General features: G+C 41.0%; 1 long non-coding RNA gene across 1 annotated transcript; it reads left to right on the top strand.

Annotated features, from left to right (window-relative positions):
* The first annotated feature begins 739 nt into the window (after positions 1 to 739).
* On the top strand, positions 740 to 7,647 carry LOC139038469 (uncharacterized). The gene is made up of 2 exons (XR_011491473.1): positions 740 to 2,697; positions 2,832 to 7,647. It is a non-coding gene; the product is annotated as an uncharacterized lncRNA (long non-coding RNA).
* The last annotated feature ends 227 nt before the right edge of the window (positions 7,648 to 7,874 follow it).

The raw sequence follows: 7,874 nt of genomic DNA, 5'->3' as shown, positions 1-7,874 counted from the left end.
CCCCCACCGCGGGCGTTCCGGTCTCGCGGGGCTCGGCCTCGCCCTCCCGCCCGGACGCCCGGCTCGCGCTTGCTCCCCGGGGCTGCCTCACGCGTCCGCCGCCGCCGCCGCCGCCCGCCGGGCCGCCGCCTCCGGCCGCCTCCTCGTCCTCCACCCCCGCCCCGCGGCGCTCCGGGCAGCGTCCCGCGCGGAGAAGGGGGGGGCGGGCGGCGGAGAGGTGAGCAGCGAGCCGGCGCGCGTGGGGCCTTCGAAGTTGAGAGGCGGAGTGCGGGGACACCCTCCGCCGCCCCCTCTTTAAAGCCGCGCGCACACACCGACCCTCCAAACACGATATCCTTCCTCCGGCGCGCCGAGGAGTCCCGACGCGGCTGCCGGCTTCCGAAGCGCTGAGGGCGAGAGGCACGTTAAACTGCCGGGCTCCGCCACATAACGAACCGACAATAAAGCCGGCGGAGCGTTTCCGTCCGACCAGGCCCTGGCGGAGGTCGAATGGCAAATGAACAACGGACCGTGCGCCCACAATGCACCGGGGTAGCAGTAACCGCTGGAGGGGGAAAGGGTGGGGGCCGGGCGGGGGGAGGGGGCTGGGCTTGGGGCTGGGCTGGGGTGGGGTGGGGGCGCCTGGGGACCGGGAAAGGGGCCGGGCCGCGCCTCCGGCCTGGGGGCGGGGGTGCGGCCGCGGGGGAAGGAAGTCGGCCGAGGGGCGGGGGACAAAAGGCCGGGCGGCGGGCTGGGGGGTCTCGGGGAGGGGGCGGGCGTGTGCGGCCGGGGCCGGGCTCCGCGGAGGACAAACAGCTGGCGAATGTCAGGTCTGGCCGCCTCCCCGCTGCCCGCACGCACCTACCCGCGCCCGGGACGCACATTTTCCTTCCCTCGCCACGAGTTCACCTGGGACTTTGAGAAATAACTGTGCGGTGGGAGCTGCGCTCCAGCCTTGTCATTTGCTGAGGTGGGGTGGGTGGGGGTGGGGGGTAACGGTGCCCGAGGAAGTGAACTTATTTTTGTTCCTTCACAAAGACTGGACCAGGCTGTACCTTTCGCGCGAGGAGGTTACAACCGCGGGCACCTTCTCGTCTGCTGCATTTTGTATTCGATGCAGCACCTCTGGGCGATAATCATTTCACAGAAAATGCACCGCCCCGAGTGTCTTATTGCTGTGATGAAATGGAAATTTAAATAAAAGGTCGAACACGTGCGTTCAGTGGGAAGTATTGACATGGGTGTTACATCACCAGCAGCCAATCAGATAGCTCCAGTCGTGTTTATACTTCTACAACCACCTTGTGAGTATTACAGTATGTCATAACGTTATAAATATTAGGCAGGGTTTTCCCCAAGAGTGGGGAGGAGTCGGCTCACACAGACGCTGCGTGCGACTCTGAAGAGCGTGTGTGTTAAGGCAAGAATTGATTTTTAAGACTTTGGGGTTTGTTTTTTTTTTTAACTGTTTACACTGCACATGGAATTTAGAGTGATTAGAAGAACAGATGGAGCTGGAAATGAAACTCTTAGAATAATAATCGTAGTCTACTTGTTCAGAAAAAGATTTTCCAATTTGGAGCCCTTATACTCATATTTTAAAATATTTTTTAATATGCTAAATTTAGCAAATTCTGAAGTGTTGAGATTCATTTTACTCTTCGAAACGTGAAATAAACTTTAAAAAACAAGTTAAAAAAAAAGCAAAGTGAAACAAATTATTTTTATTCAAATTTATTTCGGATTAAAAAAAGATATTCTCAAACTATGGAGGAGCTTTTTACTCTTTTAATAAATATGTTAAGAGGACTAAATGAAACAGTATATGTAACCGTAAAAATAACTCAGTAAATTACAGAAATTGAAACTGTATATTAAAAGGTTAATCACAAACATTCAAAATACGTTCAAGATAATTATTGAGTAGGGAAAAAAAGGACATGTTACATTTTACATTAATGTATGTCAGGATGTGCATGGGGAAAAATGAGAAAAACACAACTCTATAGATTATCATGTGTTAGAGGCTTTAATCTTAAATGTTATATATTAATGGAAAGTTATATGTATTTAATAAAGAACGTGTTACAACATGTGTTACAATATTTAGGCTCTCTACTTTTATGATTCTGTTCTCTTCAGTAATTTCTATTTTTAAAATAAACAGCATTTTAAACTTTGAATATATCATGTGGAATAGGAATATGGTATTTTTTCAAGATTAACCTTAAAAAAAGGTTATCCCAGACGTATTATAAAATACTATTTGCCTTAATATTTTTGAATGGACTAAATGCATGCACAGCCATACCCATATATTGTATAGATTTATTCATATCAACTTTTACTTAATTCACTGTAATTTTAGTATCTGTAATGAATGAACAGTGTTGTATGTCAAACAAAAATTGTTAGTTCTACCTTATAGATGAAATGTAATTTTAATGTAAAGAATGATAGTACTAACCTGCCACAAAGAGATTTTGGCTTTTAGTTATTTTGTTAGTAATGATCAGATTGCTACATATCCATGTTGTCACCTGGTCACCGATGATAAACAGCCTGAAACTGCAATATAGGTCCTTAGATTGGTAGAGTTTGTGGATTTAAAAAAATTTTGTCCTGCTTTGTTTTAGTTGTTGGAAAACTTAGGACAGTGGAATCTCTGATGACCTAATTTGTATGTTGGAGAAATGAGAGGATTCTGCCCACTTGGCTGTATGTATTATGTACTATATGGAAGAATGTTATAATAATGTGGTGCTTTGTCCTTAATGCATTTTTTAAAAATTCCAGGCACTTGCAAATAAATACATTATTTATTCAGCTTTAACTCTCACTCCCTTCTCCAGAAAAAGAGGGAAGAGTTATTGAAGTTAATCGCTTATCCAGGGTTAAGGTGATGGGAAGTAAGTGTTCTTAAGAATTTTTTATTTCAGCTTTAAAGCTTTTTTCCATTCCCAAACTGTTAAACTCATATCTTTGTTGTTGTTGTTGTTTTCATCTTATTTGCCTAGTACATAACAGGCAATATATATTTGTGCTAGTATGCTAGTTTTTTTTTTTTTTTTTTTCCTGATTCTGGTAGCATCAGAATCGCCAAAAATGCTTTACTCCACTAAGTTGTTAGTTGTGTCCAAACTGTATTTTTCTCAGACATGTAGCTTACCTTCTGTTTTGGAAAATTCACACCATCTTCTCTCTGGAGATTTGGTTAAACGTGCACTGATTAGGGATGAACAACACTTGATTCAAATAAATGACTTAAATGCTAGCGCCGCTGACCTCACAGCCAAACAGTGTGAGTGTATGATGTATGAGTGTGTGTATATTTTTATCATTATATATAAATATATATTCAGTTGTCTTCTTAACACTGAAGGAAGATCAAATCAGAAACAAAGTTCAAGAGGATAGTAATCCAAAAATGTCTCAGAATACCCTGAACAAGGGAACTTTGAGTAACAGAAGGGGATCTCCTGTTCTGTAAATGGAGTTTTTAAGAATTCCCCCACCCCTTCCAGTCTCCTACTAGCAGGCAGGGATCTGTTCTCCCCTCTAGCCCCTATATTTGCTGTTGGGGTTCTACCATATTCAAGGGGATTCCCCCTCATGCTTACCAGGGGAACCCCTCCAGAATGGGGCATCCCCAGCCAATTTGTCCCCTAATTTCACTTTAGGCTGTGTAGAACTGCTGCAGGTTACCTTGATAACTCTTTCCCCTGTAACTCTTTGACGAGGCTAAACTCTATCTGGTTCAGCTGATCTCTGATGATCAAACTTGACTATTTGTTGCCTTTGAGAGGCATTTTTGCCTCGACAGCCCTTTGCCTCTTTAGGTTCTAGGGACAATATGCGGTGATTCTGTATGTGGCACTGACATGTGTCATCCACCAGAATAAAGTCCCTGAGAATAGAGACTGCATTATTCACTCTTACTCTCCCCTACCCCAACCCCAACCCAGCTTGAAGTAGGCAATTAGTAAATATTTATTGGATAATTATCTTCCCTCACAATCTGTTTTAGTAGGCCACTTTTCTTTTCGTTTGTCTTCTTTCCCTTAGATAACTAAAAAATATTCTTTTTGAAGATATTGACCCACTATTTCCATTGCATTTACATTAAAACCAACAACCATCATATGACATATAATGGAATATTATTCAGCCCTATAAAAGAAGGAAGTCCAGCCATTTGCAACAATATAGGTGGACCTTGAGGACAATTATGTTAAGTAAAATAAGCCAGACACAAAGGGAAAAATACAATGAAATCCAGAATGAGGAATCTAGTGAAACTCATAGAAGCAGAAGGTGGGATGGTGCCACAGGCCAGAAGGAGAGGGAAATGAGAGACATTAGTCAAAGGTTACAGTTTCAGTTATACAAGATGAACAGTCTTCGAGATATATACTTAGTATAGTGTAGTGTCTATAGTTAACCTGTATTGTACACTCAAAAAGAGAATAGATTTTAAGTGTCCTTATCACAAAAATGAACTTGGGCAAGCTCTGGGAGATGGTGAGGGACAGGAAGGTCTGGCGTGCTGCAGTCCATGGGCTCGCAATGAGTTGGACACGACTGGGCAACTGAACAAACAAATCACACACAAAAAAACAAATAGAATGGGCAGTAGGAAACTTTGGAAGATGATGAAAATGTTTGTGGCACAGATAGTGGTAATGGTTTCACAAGTGTATGCTTATCTCCAGACTCATGAAGTTACATACATTAAATATGTACTGCTTTTCATGTGTCAATCATACCTTAATAAACTTAAGCAAAAGCAATGATAATAATGTAGTTCAATATAAATAACATTAGCACCATTTTCTATGTTGCCTACACTGAATTGCAATTTACACAACTTCCTTATGAGTTAAATCAGGGTAGGTACTATTCTCATTCAACAGATAAGGAAACGAAAAGGTCAGTTGACTTGCTTAAAGTTACTGGTTGAGGCAGACCTAAGCTGAATATAAAGGTAATATACTCTAGCTTCCTGGTGGCTCAGACAGTAAAGCGTCTGTCTGCAGTGCTGGAGACCCGGGTTCGATCCCTGGGCTGGGAAGATCCCCTGGAGAAGGAAATGGCAGCCCACTCCAGTACTCCTGCCTGGAAAATCCCATGGACAGAGGAGCCTGGTAGGCTACAGTCCATGGGGTCGCGAAGAGGCAGACACGACTGAGCGACTTTAAAAACCCGCTAGTCTAAAGCACCTTTAGCTACTAAAATACAAATGGTACACTTAACAATGTATCTGCATAATTGGAAGCTGTACTAAAATTTAAATGTGTTTATTGTTCAAATACTGTCATAGAAGAAAAGAAAAAAATTATTGTGTAAACACAGGCTTCCTTTTTTTGTGCATAGCCAAAAGAAAATTTTGGTGTTTATGAGTTGGACTTATATGTTTTAATATGATTAAATTTTTTTGTATTTAATGGGATAGATATACCATAATTGATATAACCAGTCTTCCATTGTTGAACATTTCATTGTTTACAGTTTTGGGGTTTTTGGCAATTATTAACAACTTTTCAGTGAATATCCTTGAAACTAAAGCTTTGCATCTTATTTCTCTAGAATAAATTCTAAAAGAATTTCTGGCAAAGGAAACCAGCATTTTATAAAGTCCTGTACTAGCTACCTGATTGCCCTCCAGAAATGCTCTCAAAACTGTAAATAAAGTACCAAAAGAAAATGTTATTAGGATAGTATTTCTGTAATATTGGGGAGTGAAAGCTTTAATTCTAAGCAGAATACAAAGGCCAGAAACCTTAAAGGAAAAGATTGTCAGAACTGACTATATAAATTGTAAAACTTTTGTTTTCCAAAATCATAATAAAGATTTTTATTAAACTAGGAAAAAGAGATCAGGCTATATATGACAGACAAAGGCTTAATATCACTATCTCCAAAGGGTTGCCTTAAGTCAACAAGATAAACATACCTAGTAGAAGATTAAAAGAATGAGCAAAGGACATTTACTGGAAAATCATGTAAGAAGAAATACAAGTGACTAGTAAACTTATGAGAAGATGTGCAGAATTGGCCAGGTATCAGAGAAAAGTGCATAAAAAACTCCAGGAGGTGTGATTTTTTTTCAACCCACCAGAGGTATAAGAAAATGAATATAATCGGGAATGGAGGTAGGAATAACTTTCTGGTAGGCTCTTTGGCTGTATATATCAAAATGTAAAATGTGTATATATCTTTTTACCCAGCAACTTCAGTTCTAGGGACTTATCCCAGGCAACTATTAGAATGTCTGTGCAAGGATGTTCATTGAATCACAAGGATTTTAAACCTAAAAAACTTGAGCTTCCATCAGTGTGGGGTTTTACATAATGACATAATGACACATGCCTATAATGATTATTGACCAGCTATTAAAAAGGTTGATGTGGTATTATGTAACCCAAGTCATCTTTATTAAGTGAAAAAGCAATAAGTATATTAACAAATATAATAGGAATGACTAATTAGTGCAATTCATAGCTACTGAACACTTACCTAGTCTTTATTAAGCCATGCTGCTGAGTACATGTAAGTTTGTGTGTGACTATAAGTATGAAAAGTGATTTAGAGGATGAACTCTCCATACTGTCTTATATACTGAAATTATAATTTATATTGAGTATGTAATTGGAAAAATAAAGCTAACACAGTTACCTCTGTATGTTTTCCCCCAGGACTTCTGGAAAATATTGTTCTTTGTTCTTTCTCTTCATTTATCTGTGAACCCATTTTACCCTGCCTCCAAAAAATAAACACAAAGAGTTAAAAGATAAAAAAACAGTGATTCTTTCCTTAAAAAATTCCAAATCCCTTTAGAACATGATTTATTTTTGAAAAGCTTGTGTTTACATGCATATACATTCAGTGAAGCTTCTATCTCACCAAACTTTCTAGCCCTGCCCTCTAATCCCTTCTCACTGTGAAGTCAGTAATCTTTTTAAAATGCCAATCTGATTTTATCACCCCACCAACATTAAAACCCTACAAAGGCTTTAATTATTTTCTGTTGGTCTACATATCAAAACACGTGAGAGGCCTGCAGAGCCCAGCAAGGTCTGGCTGCCTTCCACTTCTCCAGCCTCACCTCTTCCTCTAACTCTCTCTTCCAAAAGCTAGACTCCTCCTGTCCTTCAGGTTCGCTTTGATTTCTGTCTGGCCTTTGCACTGTTCCCTGTCTAAACACTCTTCCTTCCCTTCTTCTCATCAACCCACGTTCATTCTTACATCACTTCCTCAGGGCGGCTTTCCCTGACCACCCACACTCCCCAACATTCATATATCCTGTTGCAGGTTCTCCCAGCACTTTTTCATCTCTCTTTCACAGCATTTGTCACAACTGCAGTTTTTAAAGTGTTAGTCGCTCAGTTGTGTCTTTTTGTGACTCCATGGACTGTAGCCCACCAGGCTCCTTCCTCTGTCCATGGAATTTTCCAGGCAAAAATACTGGAGTTGCCATTTCCTTCCGTGGGGGATCTTCACAACCTAGGGATTGAACCTGGGTCTCCTGCATTGCAAGCAGATTCTTTACTGTCTGAATCACCAGGGAAGCTCTATGTTGTCAAAATCGCAGCTTTTAAATGTGTATAATTATTTGATTATCACATACTCCTCCAATAAACTGATAGCTCCATGTGAGCGAGGACCGTTCTGGGTTTGCTCAATATTGTGTGTTCAGTATCTAAAAGCAGTGGCTCTGACATAGAGAATCAGGAAGAATTTGTCAAATGAATCAACAGTATATCAGTGTGCGGATTGGCAGGCACTAGGTACTTACAACCTTGAACTTTCAACAAAAGACTAAAACAGATTTTTTACTGAATAAGCTGGTAGAACGGAAATATGGTCGGTTTTAAGTGTTGGTAATATTTGCATAT

The sequence above is a fragment of the Odocoileus virginianus genome, chromosome 15, assembly GCF_023699985.2.
Source record: "Odocoileus virginianus isolate 20LAN1187 ecotype Illinois chromosome 15, Ovbor_1.2, whole genome shotgun sequence".
NCBI lineage: Eukaryota > Metazoa > Chordata > Mammalia > Artiodactyla > Cervidae > Odocoileus > Odocoileus virginianus.
This window is presented reverse-complemented; position numbering and strand designations above follow the sequence as displayed.